This window comes from Schistocerca gregaria, chromosome 4, assembly GCF_023897955.1.
Source record: "Schistocerca gregaria isolate iqSchGreg1 chromosome 4, iqSchGreg1.2, whole genome shotgun sequence".
Taxonomy (NCBI): Eukaryota; Metazoa; Arthropoda; class Insecta; order Orthoptera; family Acrididae; genus Schistocerca; species Schistocerca gregaria.
In genome coordinates this window covers 744,788,087-744,803,900 of record NC_064923.1, presented here as the reverse complement: position 1 = coordinate 744,803,900, position 15,814 = coordinate 744,788,087, and the positions used below count along the sequence as shown (strand labels likewise).

General features: G+C 43.0%; 1 protein-coding gene across 1 annotated transcript in view; it reads left to right on the top strand.

Moving 5' to 3' along the window:
- Positions 1-15,814, top strand: part of LOC126365963 (beta-1,3-galactosyltransferase 4-like) — a 481,148-nt gene that overhangs the window by 10,534 nt on the left and 454,800 nt on the right. The gene's annotated exons all lie outside the window — the stretch shown is intronic.

Here is a 15,814-nt window from a genome sequence, read left to right as displayed (position 1 = left end):
TTGGTGGTAATAATATATACTCTGCATTCTCGGCGAAGATCGGATTTCGGAATTTAGTGAGCAACCCCTTCCGTTAAGTGCGTCGTCTATCTGCAAGTGTGTCCCACTTCAAACTTTTAATGAGATTTGTATCGCTCTCACGATGGTTGAATGTACCAGTCACGAATCTTGCCGCTCTTCTTTGGGCCTTCTCAATCTCTTGAATCAGACCCAACTGGTAAGGATGCCATACAGGCGACATACTTGAATGTATAGGGAAGAAACTCTAATAACTGGTACAGTTGGACGTAGCCTCTGCCATGCACTACAGTCGTTTGCAGAATATGTAGATATGGCCTTTAGTAGTACGGTACGGTATATATTTATTATTTGTATGAACACATGTGGAGTGGAATTTGCACGGAACCTTAAGGCTTTGTAACTGCCTGATGCACTCAATTCAGAAATCGCAATATCAGATAAAAATGAGTTACAGGAAAATAATAAATTGAATGCCGTAGATAGTTTCCAAAAGTAAATTGATATTTATATCATACATGGTAGAAAAACTCTCAGGGGACGAAGCGTAATCCAGTACACGAAAATATTAGCCCTGAGAAGGTGAACAATACGCCCTTTCAAAAGTGCGTCGTTTTGCACGAGCACCTTAGATTGGTACATCGGTAGCACACCTAGAATACGACTCCGAAGTCGCAACTGAATGACTGATGTAGTACTAGCGCTAACTGTTCTTTTAACGTTTCTCTGAAGGCCGGCATTATGTCTACACAAAGGCCACACTTCACCTCTACTGCTGGTCTTTAAGACGTTGTTCACGCTGTAATCGAGTCGGTTAGCTTCGACTAAAAGAGGGGAAAAAGGTAACGTTCCTGGCTCACCGCTGCTAAACAATGGTCAGCGAATCTGTATAGTTGGATGCATGTTTCTTTTCAAGCTATTGAGTTTCGTAACCTCGCTTAGTTCTATGCTACAGCCATGGCCCCAATGTTCCGAACTAAAGTTGCGCCTTTTATCGCTTCACTCTCTATAATTCTTACTCTTTTCAGGCTCATATTCTTTCAAATTCCGTGAGCCAAACCATTAATCAGTGACACCTGCGATACTAAATGCCGCCTTTTGGCGCAGTGGACAGACAGTATAAGCGGCGCGGACAGGAATGGGGAATCATTCCTGCAACGACATGGGTCGCAAATGGACAATTCAGACGTAATCGATATTTTCAGAGGACAGGTAGTTGTGCCCTGTCACCTGAGAACGAGTATCGGAAACAGAGAAGTTGTTAGCTCGCTGCTGTTGAGGGCGTCTGCGGAATGTGGTTGGACGATGGTGAAACCACGCGTTGGTAACGAGGTGACCGACGTGCACGCCTCATCACCGAACGTGGAGGCCGGAGGCTCGCCTGTAACTGTAAAGCAGGCTGGGCTGTGTGACCTGATGGCAGAGTACAACGCTGGTGCAGGCACAAGTGTGAAGTTCTTCTACAAACGACATCTGCGTATTCCCGTATTGACCGACATTATCAATTGAGATTGCAGGCACGGGTCAGTGTGTGGACCGTGGATAAACGAAAACATGTCGCCTGATTGCTGGAAAGACATCTTAGCCAGTTTAATGGTCGTGCCTGGATACTCCGTGTGGACACTACTGTGCTATGGAACATTTGGGGAGGGGGGGGGGGGGGGTGTCTGGGGGACATTGACTTGGACGCCTGAACCTGTGGTGCTAATCCAAGGCACCATGACAGATGTGGATTACGTGAACATTGTTACGACCTACTTGCATCCCTCCATGCTTGCTGTGTTCCCAGATGGTGACTGCATCTTCCCAGCGGGGTAACAAGGCCAGAATCGTGCTTCGGTGGCTTCAGGAGCCTGCTAGTGAACTAGGTTAATATCCCGTGTCGTACCGCCATATCCCAGTAAACTTTACTTTCTATGCATTTAGGATATGATAAAATTAAGGGTACAGAAGGTATGACTTTCGTAAGAACCTTTCATTTTTTTCATGTTTTATGTAGCTATATTACTCAACGGAACGCTTCTAGAGATGTAATAACAAAGACTTGATAAAGTTAACTTGGCGTTCTGTGGACAGTGAACAAGATTACTTTCTGACCTGTAACTGAGCTCAAAGTACGATACGCATTGGAAATTACTGTATTAAAGTGATCGATATTAATTCTGCATTGTCTTGAAGAAAGCCATTGTACAAGAAATTGCAAAGTAATGAAATAAATGCAATGTGGTTGAGTATACCGATTACTAAGGGCATTATTTGGAGTTGTGAACTGCTAAATAACAGAAGTAATTTACAATATGTCAGGTATGTCTAACAAATCTATATTATATCTGCTTGATTCCTCAAAACTTTGTGCATAACGGATCTTGTTAGCATAAGTTACAGAGATTTCCGAAGGATGACGGGTTAGTCAAATCTTGTTGCACAGTCTTTGCAGTTCTACGTGACTTTATAATTAACATAGCTGCGTGTCACGGTGCAACATAATTAAAACCCCGTTCACCCACCATTTTAACTAACAAGCAGTCTTGGCGCATTTTCAGCCTTTAAGCAGTTACACAGTACTGGTGAATACAGACTCCTCAAGGTTACAATATTCGATAAATCTGGAATTTACAGAAAGAGATCTGGTGAGTCTTCTTGATTCACAACATTGAATTATTATAGTCTTACATGTCTGTTATTGTAATTGCTACGTTTCATGTAGCGATAACATACCTGGCCAGCCAACTCCCCAAATCTGACCTCGATGGAAATCTTCTGGGAAGCTGTCAGACGCCAGCTCCGCGCCACCAAACCATCGGCCCGTAATTTACGGAAACTGCGTGCCTTCACGTAGGCTCAAAAATGGCTCTGAGCACTATGGGACTTAACATCTATGGTCATCAGTCCCCTAGAACTTAGAACTACTTAAACCTAACTAACCTAAGGACAACACGCAACACCCAGTCATCACGAGGCAGAGAAAATCCCTGATCCCGCCGGGAATCGAACGCGCGAACCCGGGCGCGGGAAGCGAGAACGCTACCGCACGACCACGAGATGCGGGCCTTTTACGTAGGCATTTGGTTACGTACCTCTGTATATCTACCAAGGGCTTGTCGAATTTTTGGATATAATAAGTGGGTAATTTCCCCAACACCCTCAAAAAAATTAAAAATATTAAGTATCATGTAATATTTTGTGTAATGTAATATCTAGTATAGACACCTTTTATTAACCTGACACGTTCCACATCATTACGAAGTGCCGTATTCATGCTCTATGGAACAAGTACTAATCTAATCTAGTCTAATCCATACCACACAGAACCGCTGTTGTATTTTAGTTCCAAAGGTTGGACCCACATACACCTGGCCAGGTTGTCATAGTGCTTTGGATCATCTGAGTAAGTTATCCAACAGGGGTGAAAACGATGTTTACACAGTTTTCCCCTTCTGGCAAAGAGATTTTACAAGGAAATTGCTCTATAATACCTCTCGATTTCGTTTTTCGTCGATCCATCTAATTCATGCGATAATAGTCGAACATAGTGAAGACTAGAACACCAAGGAGAGTATAAGTGAATGAAATGGACATTACACGTTAAGTCCACGGAATCAATCTTGGTTGCTAGAGGAGCGTGACGAATATGACACGTGACAATTCAGACGAACGAGAAGCTTACGAAATTGGCACCACTCAGTCTCCGGTTGTGGCTTGTCTTTCATCATCAACTGTGGCGTGGTATGCTTCAGAAATAAGGTGTGTAGTTTTGCTGAAATAGGGCAGCTTGTTGAGATCTAAATCTTCCATAATGTAGCGGCTGCTGTCCAGTTAGGCCTCGATATGGCTCAACTGGCTCTGAGCATTATGGGACTTAACATCTGAGGTCATCAGTCCCCTAAAACTTAGAACTACTTAAACCTAACTAACCTAAAGACATTACACACATCCATGCCCGAGGCAGAATTGAAACCTGCGACCGTACCGGTCGCAGAAGTAATTATGAGTCGTATTAGATAAATGAATTGCCGTAACGAGAAGGCAAGCCTTTAATACTGGTAAAGTGAGTTACCTGACTACAAGAATTTTGAACAGTATAAACTGCCTGAATTATGAACTTTGACATAAAACCTACGATAATTAGTTTTGGAAAACTGAACGCAGGTCCCAGAACTAAAATTAATATACGATACAGAAAAATCTGTCTTTGAATGGATAAGTTGGCCCTGACTGAATAAACAACCATCAAAATATTTAGTCTGTACCTCTATTCTGCGCAAATTTGGATAAGGCGTTGCAGTACTGCTCTGTCTTGCGCGCCGCTGTGCTAAAGCTTTAAATTACTTGTACTATATCTACACAGAGAAGGTTTTTTCTACTTTTGAAAAAACCATGATCGATCAAAAATTTTGAAAGAAAGGTAGGTGAAAAATGGCGCTGCAAAATAAAAGAGTGACTTAAAAAGTTACCTTATAATTCCTGTTCACGTAAATAAAAGATTCCATTACACTTCCTCCTTCTCAGATCAGTTACCATTACATAATCATCTTGATTAAACACATCGATAAACTGAGACTTTACATTTGAAACATAACGATTGCTTCCTCACTTACCACGGCTAACCATTATCCGCTACTGCGCCTTTGCCCACACCAGAGATAATAACCTAATTTCTGCGATATAGCTTTACAACATGGCTGCTCGCTCACAATTGATTCAGATACCAAAATTATACATGAGACCTATCAACATTTTAAAAATGGTTCAAATGGCTCTAAGCATTATGGGACTTAACATCTGAGGTCATCAGTCCCCTAGACTTAGAACTACTTAAACCTAACTAACCTAAGAACATCACACACATCCATGCCCGAGGCAGGATTCGAACCTGCGACCGTAGCAGTAGCGCGGTTTCGGACTGAAGCGCCCAAAACCGCTCGGCCACGGCGGCCGGTTCAACGTTTTATTATAAAATTTACGAAAAGGTAAATTATCATAAATTACTTAACTGACATAATATGACGAAAAAGAAAATGCACTGCCTGACAGAAGTAAAGCTCCCACAAGGGAAGGAGCAAACGAAATCAAAACTCACAGGTTGAGATGATATGTGATGTTATTTCTGTGATTACAATACCGAGTGAAATTCACAAAGAACTTGGTAGGGCGACCCCGTTTGTCAGTATGTAACTTAGTCACCTCTGGCAAGGATGTACGCACAGATGCGATTGGTTAGGGTGTTGTAGCCTTTCCTGAGTCAAATCTTGCTGACACGTGTGTATCTCAACATCTGGGGCAAGCAGTTCAGTGGGAGACGTGTTACGTGCAGGCGAACATTGTTCTGTTGAAAAATGGCACTAAGATATCTGTCCCATGGGCGTTAACACATGAGGACACAGGATGTCCGTGACGTACCACTGTCGTTAGAATCCCTTCAGACCCAGTCGTGACCTAAAGTCGTACCTCTGGATCTCCACACCGTAACTCCATGGCCAACACCAGTGTGCATCTCCTAAACGTTGAAAGGATGAGACCACTCAACGCCTTCACTTCGCAGGTCGCTGCAGTACTCGCCGCAGAATCGCGATTCGTCGCTGAACACAGTACGATGCCGTCAGACAGTAATCAGTGCTTTCCGGTCACAGCACCACCCCAAACGCAGCCGTCTGTGCTGTATTGTAATAGCGGCAGCCTGCACATGTGGACAGTAAATCACTCCAGTTCAGCTGCAGGTACTGTAGTCTCCGACCAATGATTCGGAGAGTTATCACCTGTTCTGGAACGGCTGGTACAGATGTGAAGGGGTTAAGATGTGCTTGGTGCACAGTACGGCGATCCTCCCTTGTAGAGGTCAGACGTTATAGACCGACGACGAGTGAGACTGCTGTCAAGTGCATTCCAGCACACCTGACTGTCCCACAAACGTGGATATTGCATGATTCGACCAGATGACTAAATGGAGACCCACAACGAAGTCCTTTCAAACTGTCAGGTACTGATAATGCTGTCTTGCTTATTAGTTTTTGGTAAGGAACCAAGCCGACACTATTTGACCAGATGTAAAACTTGGTTTGTGTTCTTCTGAAGTGCCGGCCGCGGTGGTCTCGCGGTTCTAGGCGCGCAGTCCGGAACCGCGCGACTGGTACGGTCGCAGGTTCGAATCCTGCCTCGGGCATGGATGTGTGTGATGTCCTTAGGTTAGTTAGGTTTAAGTAGTTCTAAGTTCTAGGGGACTGATGACCACAGCTGTTAAGTCCCATAGTGCTCAGAGCCATTTGAACCATTTTCTTCTGAAGTGATACAAGGAAATGTAAATATTAGTGAACCGATTCAGAGTTAAAAAGACAGGAAAGCTCTCACACGTATGTGCCATTCTGCATACAACACAAGACACATCTTCCCAAATAACAAGATGGAAAAGATGCATTTTCTTCACTAATGTGATTATGAATCTTCTGACATGATGTTCATTAGATTACAAAACGCACCTTGTTTCCTTTTTCCATTCAATTTTATACCGATTTACTGCGTATCTCTTGTACTGAAAGTGGATCATGAGTGTTATTTCCAACATGCCTAGAAAAACATGAACACTTATTGTAAAAATTTGGAGTTACAGTTTTTCTTGTTACACCGTCTCCAGTCCTGGTTACGAGTAGAATTCACTTTTGTACAATGTTCGAATGTAAAGTTTTTTTTTATGAAGTATGAGTTTCCAACCCTCTTTCACTATTACTTTCACATAGTTTCCACCATCACTGTCTCTGTCCTACATGTCTAGCGTCACTTCCCAGTAACTTACTTTCTCAGCACTAGATTGATGATTATGATATTACCTACAGGACCATAAGGCACATTTTCGTGAGCGACATTTTCTCTCAGGCAACTGCTATTGGTAAATAAGTCTATAGCAGCGCTCCTGGCGTTTTATTCCTCTACTAAATCTCATCTCTCTCGAGTGGCTGTTTTCGTTTACACGTCAGCGCCAAAAATGCATGCACTGTCAGAGTTGTCTGCTGTGCGGTTTGAACATGATCCCTTTTTACGAAACAATCAAAATACAGCAACGATGATGAAACAAGAATGGTAAGAATTAACCAATAATAAAAGCAAAATTCATAGTGGTTGTTCTTGACGTATGTTGTTGAGTAAGTTCTCCACAATCCTGAGAACTGAAAGAGTTGAAGAAGTTTTGTCCATACACTTACGTAAAAACATCTAAATGTATTTGCTCTAGAAAATACCTACTGACAAGCACAGCAAACAACATTTAGGTGGTAGAAAATAGCGCCTATGCCCCATTTAGGTGGTAGAAAATAGCGTCTATGCCCTTTTGTATCTTGTTAAATAGATATGACCTTTTCACATTCAAATGAAAATTCATTGAAATATTTATCCGTTTAGATTATGCATAGTTTGGGATATTTCTTTGTCCATATATTGTAAAAACTAAATACCATTTTGCTTTCTGGTATTTCGTCTCCCTTGTGAGCCGGCCGCAGTGGCTGAGCGGTTGTAGGCTCTTCAGTCCGGAACCGCGCGACTGCTGCGGTCGCAGGTTCGACTCCTGCCTCGGGTATGGATGTGTGTGATGTCCTTAGGTCAGTTAGATTTAAGTAGCTCTAAGTTCTAGGGCACTTATGACCTCAGATGTTAAGTCCCATAGTGCTCAGAGCCAGCTGAACCATGTTTCTCCCTTGTGAAACAACAGTAGTAGCAAAAATGCCAGGCCACCGAGAAATCTTCGATCTGTGTCACAGAAACAAAATAATCATCAGAATTAATATTAAGAAACCAAAAAATCCCTCGTGTAACAAGAGCGAGTTCGGGACAATAGGTAAACTTCGTTTGTTAGCAGAGGAAGTCACACTCCCCGTTTTTGAACATTCGCAGTCTGCTACGTACTCAACATTTTCGAGCTCTACAATCACGCACGGCACCATTCACACGTCACTGATCCAAACGTGACGTGATTGGTTGCTGGTCTACACGTAACCAATTTACGCGCACCAACAACCAGTGGTATTTTTTTGGCCAGAAAGGGGTAGTGAGATTTGTGGACTCGTCATCGACCTTTTCCAAATTGGCTGGTTTCGTGTCCGCCGACGATGTAGTACGACCCTTTACGACCATGAGTAAAAGATGGCGTTCGAGTTGGACTCTCTATCGCCTTAGGACGATCCATTAGACCACCAATCATTCCGCGATCAGGCTTACGTTGGTTTGTATAACGGCTGTTGTAATCTGCTGCTGCTTCCCGTTGACTCACGCTTGCCCCAGGGATAAGAACGACTTCCGCCTTCTCCTGATGTGTGTACATTGCGGTACGAGTGTCTACACTGTAAAACAGCACCACACTACACAGTCGTGATATTATTGTATATAAGTTCCACGTTTTATGCAAAACATTGTTTTTCTTGTTACCCAAATGTGTTCCGGTATCTCCGTGCCATCAGCAGTGGGCTTTGTTTGTTGGAAAACTGTAAAAACTGAACATACTTTAGGATGTAACTGATCCAACAAAATTAGCCCTAAAGATACTTTTTATTCGTTTTTGTTCTTACCTTGATTTTACATAACATGGATTCGCAGGACCACCTGTATGGTGTCCTGCACTGATAGCTTGTCATTTGGAAACCAAACTATGTAAATGTGATTTTTTTCGGCGAGTTAGCATCTCTCTTCATTTTTAAAACTGTTATTTTGGTGTGACAAAATGTTTTGCGTATATTTTTGTTATTACTCACGTTCTGTTGTAATCGATCCTCTTCCTTCTGCGTTCTGAGGGCACTGCATACACATATCAAATGTACTTTGAGTAATTTGGACTTTACAAACGCCTTTTTACTTCACAAAACGCGCTGCTCACCACGTCGTCGTGAGTCCTTACCCCTTCGGCCCTCATTTGTTCCCGAGTGAGTTTGGCGCCAAATTTGAATTTTGTTTACTTTAACCCCCCCCCCCTCTCTCTCTCTCTCTCTCTCTGTGTGTGTGTGTGTGTGAGCTCCTTTATCTGTTTGTGTTGTATTTTCCATAAAGTTCTTTTAATGTGTTATATAATATGCCTTTGCAAACTGTAGTATATTCATTTAAAACTTGTTTGCCTTCTGTACGGGGAAGTTCTCTTCTGTAGTTGGTTTTTGGTATGGGCCATGGCTGGGTTTCAGTGTTTTTCAAAAATCTGATGCTGTTGTAGTTGGTTGGTGATTATGCGGCATTAGGCGGTCAGCAAATGTGCTGTGGGTGCTGATACTTTCCACAGCTTTGAGTATGACTGGGAAGTGTTGCACGTGAGTTCATACATTCCTGATCTGTTGAATTTGTCTGTGGTTGTCTCCTGTCTTCTGAGTTTTTCTGTGTTGTCTTGTCTGTCCTGTCTCCTACTTGAAATCGATTATTTCATAGCCTTCCCTCGCACTACGTTAATCGACTGCATCACAGACAACAGCCCATGTAGTACTACGCACTGTACAGCCACTAATCATTTCGGCTCTGTGGTGGTGGGTCCTTCTCCTCGTTGTACTTTTCGCTATCTCCACTAATACAGAACTTGGTCTGTGGGACATAACTTTATAATAAAAGTTACCATAAATATCTGTTTGAGTGGATTAGTGCCAATCATGATTTGTTGTCAGCATACTCTACAGAAGCAGGTAACAGCAGTTGGTTCCGCCGGTTAGTTTGCAACTTGCATCGTTCCACATTCCTGACAGCCCTCCTTTAAGGGGTAAGTTACGGAACTCTGTGTGTGGAATGAATGTATGAATGACCCCATCACTGACCTTGGTGCATCAAAATAACGGAAATTTGAGAAATTTTTACTGAAAAGTTTTATTTCAGTACTGGCACGTGTACGTTGGGAGTAAGTCTGTCGTCCAATGTTACAAATTTCCCAGCCCAAACTTTCGACAGCCAAGTAACTCAAATTTTCCGTTAAGCAAAAGCAGGGGCGACTTAAGACACTGTGCCAGGAATCAGAGCTTAAAGTAACAGAGAGAGAGAGAGACCGGGTACACCTACGCCTCGCAGCGGTCCCTCTCGTTAGGCTGGAGCTGTCGGTGCTACGCGAAGGCCAGCCAGCGAACGCCCGTGAAGCCGGGTACCAGTGGAGCCTGTCCACGAACGCGACCGAGAGTGCTGCATCACCGCGCAGCAAGTTTTGAGCGGGGCCACTTGTTACTTCTCCACTCAGATGATGCTCATGTCGCAGGCCGCTGTGGCAGAGCGGTTCTAGGCGCTTCAGTCCGGAACCGCGCTGCTGCTACGATCGCAGGTTCGAATTCTGCCTCGGGCATGGATGAGTGTGATGTCCTTACGTTAGTTAGGTTTAAGTAGTTCAAAGTCTAGGGGACTGATGACTTCAGATGTTAAGTCCCATAGTGCTCAGAGCCATTTGAACAAATTTGACAAAAACGTTTTTGCTACTTTTGTGGAAGAAAAAGTCGTACTATCAGCATGAAAAGTGCATCGTTATGTAACATTGTAAAAAACGTTACAGAGGTAGTATTTAGTCAATAATCAAAACAAGACGATTGTGACCAAGAACTGGTGTGGTACAATATAAACATAAAACCAGTATAAATAATAGGTTAAATATAAGTGGGAAGGAATAAGTTCACAACCATCACAAAATAAATGTACGTAAGTATCACAAAATGTAGTCAAATTATAATAGACGAAGGATATGTGATAATGACGTAACAGAATCATTTAGGTGAGGCAAGATTGGTGGTAACAACTTGAAAATATGTCCTGCTCTTATCAGGCTATAACCTTCACACAAAGAAATCTTACATGACTAGTTGTAATTATTACATTAGTCGAACAAACAAAGGATGATGCACAGTACAATCATTTAGCTAAGCATAGATGAAGAAAAAAAAATTCTCCCGAGTAGGCCATGAAGGCCCAACGGTACCTACCGGCCGCCGGGTCATCCTCAGCCCACAGGCGTCACTTGACGCGGATATGGAGAGGCATGTGGTCAGCACACCGCTCTCCTGGCCGTATTTCAGTTTCCGAAACCGGAAGCGTAGATGAGTGTCAACAATTTGAAATAAAATCTTACAGTTTTCCTTTATTTTATATTAAATTGTAAAGCTATGATATCGGACATGTTTACCAATTCTCTTTAAGTAGATGTGTGAGGACATTCAAAACGTCGTAGCACATTGTGGTCAAAGATGTAAAGTTATGGCCGTTGACTGACAAAAAACTGATGCCTAGGCAATCGTAATAGTGGTCATACTATTTCGGAGTTAATGGATTTCGTTCAGACTTACACGGAATGCATTGCAAAGGTATATACTTCATTCCACAGCTTCAGTCTGATGATGAAATTTTTAAACGCTTGATAAAGAATTTTGCGACTAAGACCTTTCTATATTTCGAAATTGCACCAACCTTCAAGCTGAGCACAATCATGCCTTAAAAGTTTCTCTTGTATACGTCGAGGATATTACGTACTGAACAGTAACTTATTTGGAGAAAAATAGGACTGGCCTTGTTCGAGGACACCAGTTTTTCTGTTAAAAGTGATTACCTGGAAACACTGGGTGTTTATGATATGAACCCTGGTTCTCATGAATACAAAGTGAAGTCACGTGCGAAGGTTCAAATCAAATGGTTCAAATGGCTCTGAGCACTATGGGACTCAACTGCTGTGGTCATTAGTCCCCTAGAACTTAGAACTACTTAAACCTAACTAACCTAAGGACATCACACACATCCATGCCCGAGGCAGGATTCGAACCTGCGACCGTAGCAGTCACACGGTTCCGGACTGCGCGCCTAGAACCGTGAGACCACCGCGGCCGGCCCACGTGCGAAGGCGTCCAGGTGTAGTTAGACATAAGAAAGCTTGGGAAAAAAATTGTAAGGAATGGGGACAATATAAATACTCCTAAGGATCTCAATAACTCTGAGAGAATGTCGTCTAATCGAGAGTTTTTGATTCGACTTAGGTTTTTCATTGTACTGTGAAATTCTTCTCGCAATATTATCTCCCCCATCTCATCGTCACCTACTTCCACCTTCATTTTTATAATACTGTGTTAAACTTCGTTTCCTTACACATTGCTTTCAGATTTCCCATCTTTGCTTAGAATTGGCTTGCCGTCCGAGCTCTTGTTATTTATACAGCTGCTTTTCCTTCTCCAAAAGTTTCTTCAATTTTTCTATACACGGCGTCTATTTTTCCCAAAGTCATGCCTCATTCGACAGCTTAGCACATCTTCGCAACTCTTTCGTGCTTTGCCATTTTGCACTTCTTGTCACTGAATTTTTTAAACGTGTGTTCCCCTCTGCTGCTACATTTATTACACACTACTGTTCCAAAGTGTTTAGCGTCCCTATAGAATTATGAGAATTTTGGCATATAATTTCTAAAAGGCCATTCACCTTTCAAATTTCAAATTTTTAATAAAAATGGTTCAGATGGCTCCAAACACTGTGGGACTTAACATCTGAGGTCATCAGTCCTCTAGACTTAGACCAACTTAAACCTAACAACCTAAGGACATCACACAGATCCATGCCCAAGGCAGGATTCGAGCCTGCGACTGTAGCAGCAGCGCGCTTCCGTACTGAAGCGCCTAAAACCGCTCGGCCACAGCGGGCGGCTTTTTATTAAAGAAGGATAGTATACAAGTGAGAAGGAATATTATAATGAAAGACAAGATTGTCTCTAATATTTTAATTCTGGGAAATACGTCAACAGTACTGCCATGTCACTAACGATGTGTGAGTTAAATATTTTGATGAAATTTTCATTTAATTTGGCTGTGTATCAAAAGTTCATTATTCAGTAGTCATACTTAAAATGACCTTAGTGTTTTATTCGACCCCCTTGGCACTTACAACTGCCTTCAATCTTGTCAGGCATGGAGTCGATCAATTTTCTAACGGTTTTGATGTCAATTTCGTGGTGCTACACTTTCACAATCACCTCCAACAGCTCCTATTTGTTGCAGGCTTCTTCTTCTGAACCCTTTTCCCAAACAGTCGCCATAAATACTCAGTTGGATTAAGGTCTGGCGAATTTCCCAGCCACGGAGTTCTCTGTTAACACAACTCATTCGTGACAGAACCAATCTGAAGTGATGGATTTGGACAACATGTAACTGCAGTAATCTCTGAAATTATATCACAAAGCTAGAATAACCAAACCTTTTTCATGTGTGGCATGGAACCAGATCCTGTTGTAAAATCCACTGCATATCTGGGAAACACATGTGGTGAACATCAGATGGGGCCGAATCACAACTTCGCATTGATCACTCTTCATGTTCCCTGGACAAAGTACAACCTTCAACACCTTGGTATGTTAAAGCTCCCCACAAATGGTGCATGTTTCATGGTTCGCACAGGGGACCTACGATCCAGTCTTTCATCAGGTTCACACCCGACGAGCTGTGATCTGTCACTCGTCACGGAAAGTCGGCTTTCATGTGAAAATACCACCGTCCTTCACGGCTCATTTGCCCATTTTACGTGCAGTCACCCCCGTACCAGCCTCCTTTCCCTCATTGCAGCAGTTAAAACAGCTTCTTCTAGGCAACTGTAGCCTTCGTTCCCATTGCACAGAGTCTTTTCCTAACAACTGATGACCTGGAATCAACTCCCGTTGTCTGTTGTCATGGTTTTGCCAATTCGACAGAAGTAGCACTCCTGTTTTTCCGGCTTAATCGACGAAGTATTCTGCCCTCCCGGGGCGAAGAAAGGCGTGGGCTTCCGCTTCTTAGAAAATTTTCCAATTTCCTTTGGCCATCATCTTCTGCACATTTCGATTCGCAGATGACCTGATACAGTTTAATCTTCGCAGTTTCAGTGTTTTTCAGGGCTTATTTCTTGGGGTTAATTTATGAGTTTGTACCATGACGGTATTTGCACGCACGCAGAGTAGGAAGAATATTTTTTTTTAAAAGTCCAACAGTGTCTTCAGACCAGAGCTAACGAACGCCAAATCCCAGTTAATACAAGACACTTTCTTAGGGAATAATCGGCAGTATGAGATCACATTGTTGCTAGACATTGTTGCAAGGCACCTCTCCCCGTCGCCCAACCTCTTCCAAAAAAAATTAATACATATACCTTTCTGCTTGAAGATTTGTAGCAACCAAAAGAACATCATTGCAGTCAAGCTCGAGCAGTACTTTAGAACAATAATGTATTGCATTTTTCTAAGAGTATTTTCTCCTTTCGTCGCCCGTACTCAATACCTTGTTTGTAATCCTAGAATTTCTGGTGCTTTCAATAGCAACAGATCGTCGTCTGTTATTTCTTTCCCCAGTTCCAATCAGTTGTTGCTTAATGTTCTCACTGAATAAACCACCTGAGGCATTTTCAGTTTATCGAGGTTCTACCTCCGTAATTTCTTACTTGTCAGCATTTTTTCAGTTTTAATCTGCAGTTCACAAGCACTTCGGATTTCAAGACGAGAAATTTAGCCGAAGGTGGAGAAGATATGTCAAACCGAGCAAAATGCTAATGGCGTAAAACGCTAGTTGATCCTGCTACAGGGGAGTATCGCATTCCGTATGATGTATGTTTTGCGTTTTTGCCTGCCGAAGTGGCCGAGCGGTTCTAGGCGCTACAGTCTGGAACCGCGCTGCTGCTACGGTCGCAGGTTCGAATCCTGCCTCGGGCATGGATGAGTGTGATGTCCTTAGGTTAGTTAGGTGTAAGTAGTTCTAAGTCTAGGGGACTGATGACCTCAGAAGTTAAGTCCCATAGTGCACAGAGCCACTTTCTTTGTGTTTTTCTTGTCTTTAAGTGAGGAATATTTACCTGTACTATTTACCGCTAGCGAGATGCCATTGGTAGCCGCCTCTTCGTTGCAAAAGAACAATAGGAGAGGCTTTCCGATAGGAGAGGCTTTCCGAGAAACGTGGATGCTCGGCTCTGCCACAGAGACCGGTCGGCCCGTTAAAGCTGGCTTTTACGGCGCCTGAAATCTCCCCTAGTGTGCCGGCGAACGGCATTCGCCTGATACTGGCTCAACCGGCGCTTTGGTCCCGACAGCAGGGTATTTATTACTTACCGGCTTCGAGATTTTTGATTCGTTCAGTTTTTGGTAGCTAGTCGCACAGCACATTCGGACTGCGCTCAGGTGTGCGAGATTGCGTGTTCTCTGCAGCACTTGGGGGGGGGGGGGGGGATATATGACTAGAGGATATATGACTAGACTAGTCGACAGACGCACTTTAAATATAGGGGCGGGAAAGCAGTGCGCGTTTCGCCAGCACGCAGACTGCGTCAGAAGAGACTTTGTCATCAGTCAAATCGGTACTGCGGTCTATAATCCGTTCATCATAAGAATAAACCTGATGTGAACAAACACAAACGTGATGATTGGTCAGAAGCCGTAGCTCACGTACACTGGTGTTGTTACGCTCTTGGAAGTAGGTCCTTCTTATGTATTAGATATCTTATAGCTGAGTTACGGTAAATGAAACTTTAAGATATTCAAATGTATTGACAGCCATCAACCTTTTTCTTAATCACGCTTTAGCTATGTAGTTTTTATTCCAAAAACCGTGCACAGCCACAGCCTCTAGCGCTGTGCCCTGACTGTCGCGTTGTTAATGCGCAGTATGAAAATGACGGAGGCTGGCTTCTGTTCCGTAGTGAAACACGCGCCGTGGAACGCGGTTAAAAAGTGCCGAGAAACAGACTGTTCTTAATGTTTTTCATAAATTTACGGAGATAATTGGCCTTGATGTTTTCCCAGTGTTGTATATACTGCAGTTGATAATAGAACAACTGTTGAACGTGTAGCTCAGTTTTCGGTCAGAGGGTTTACTGCCCTCTG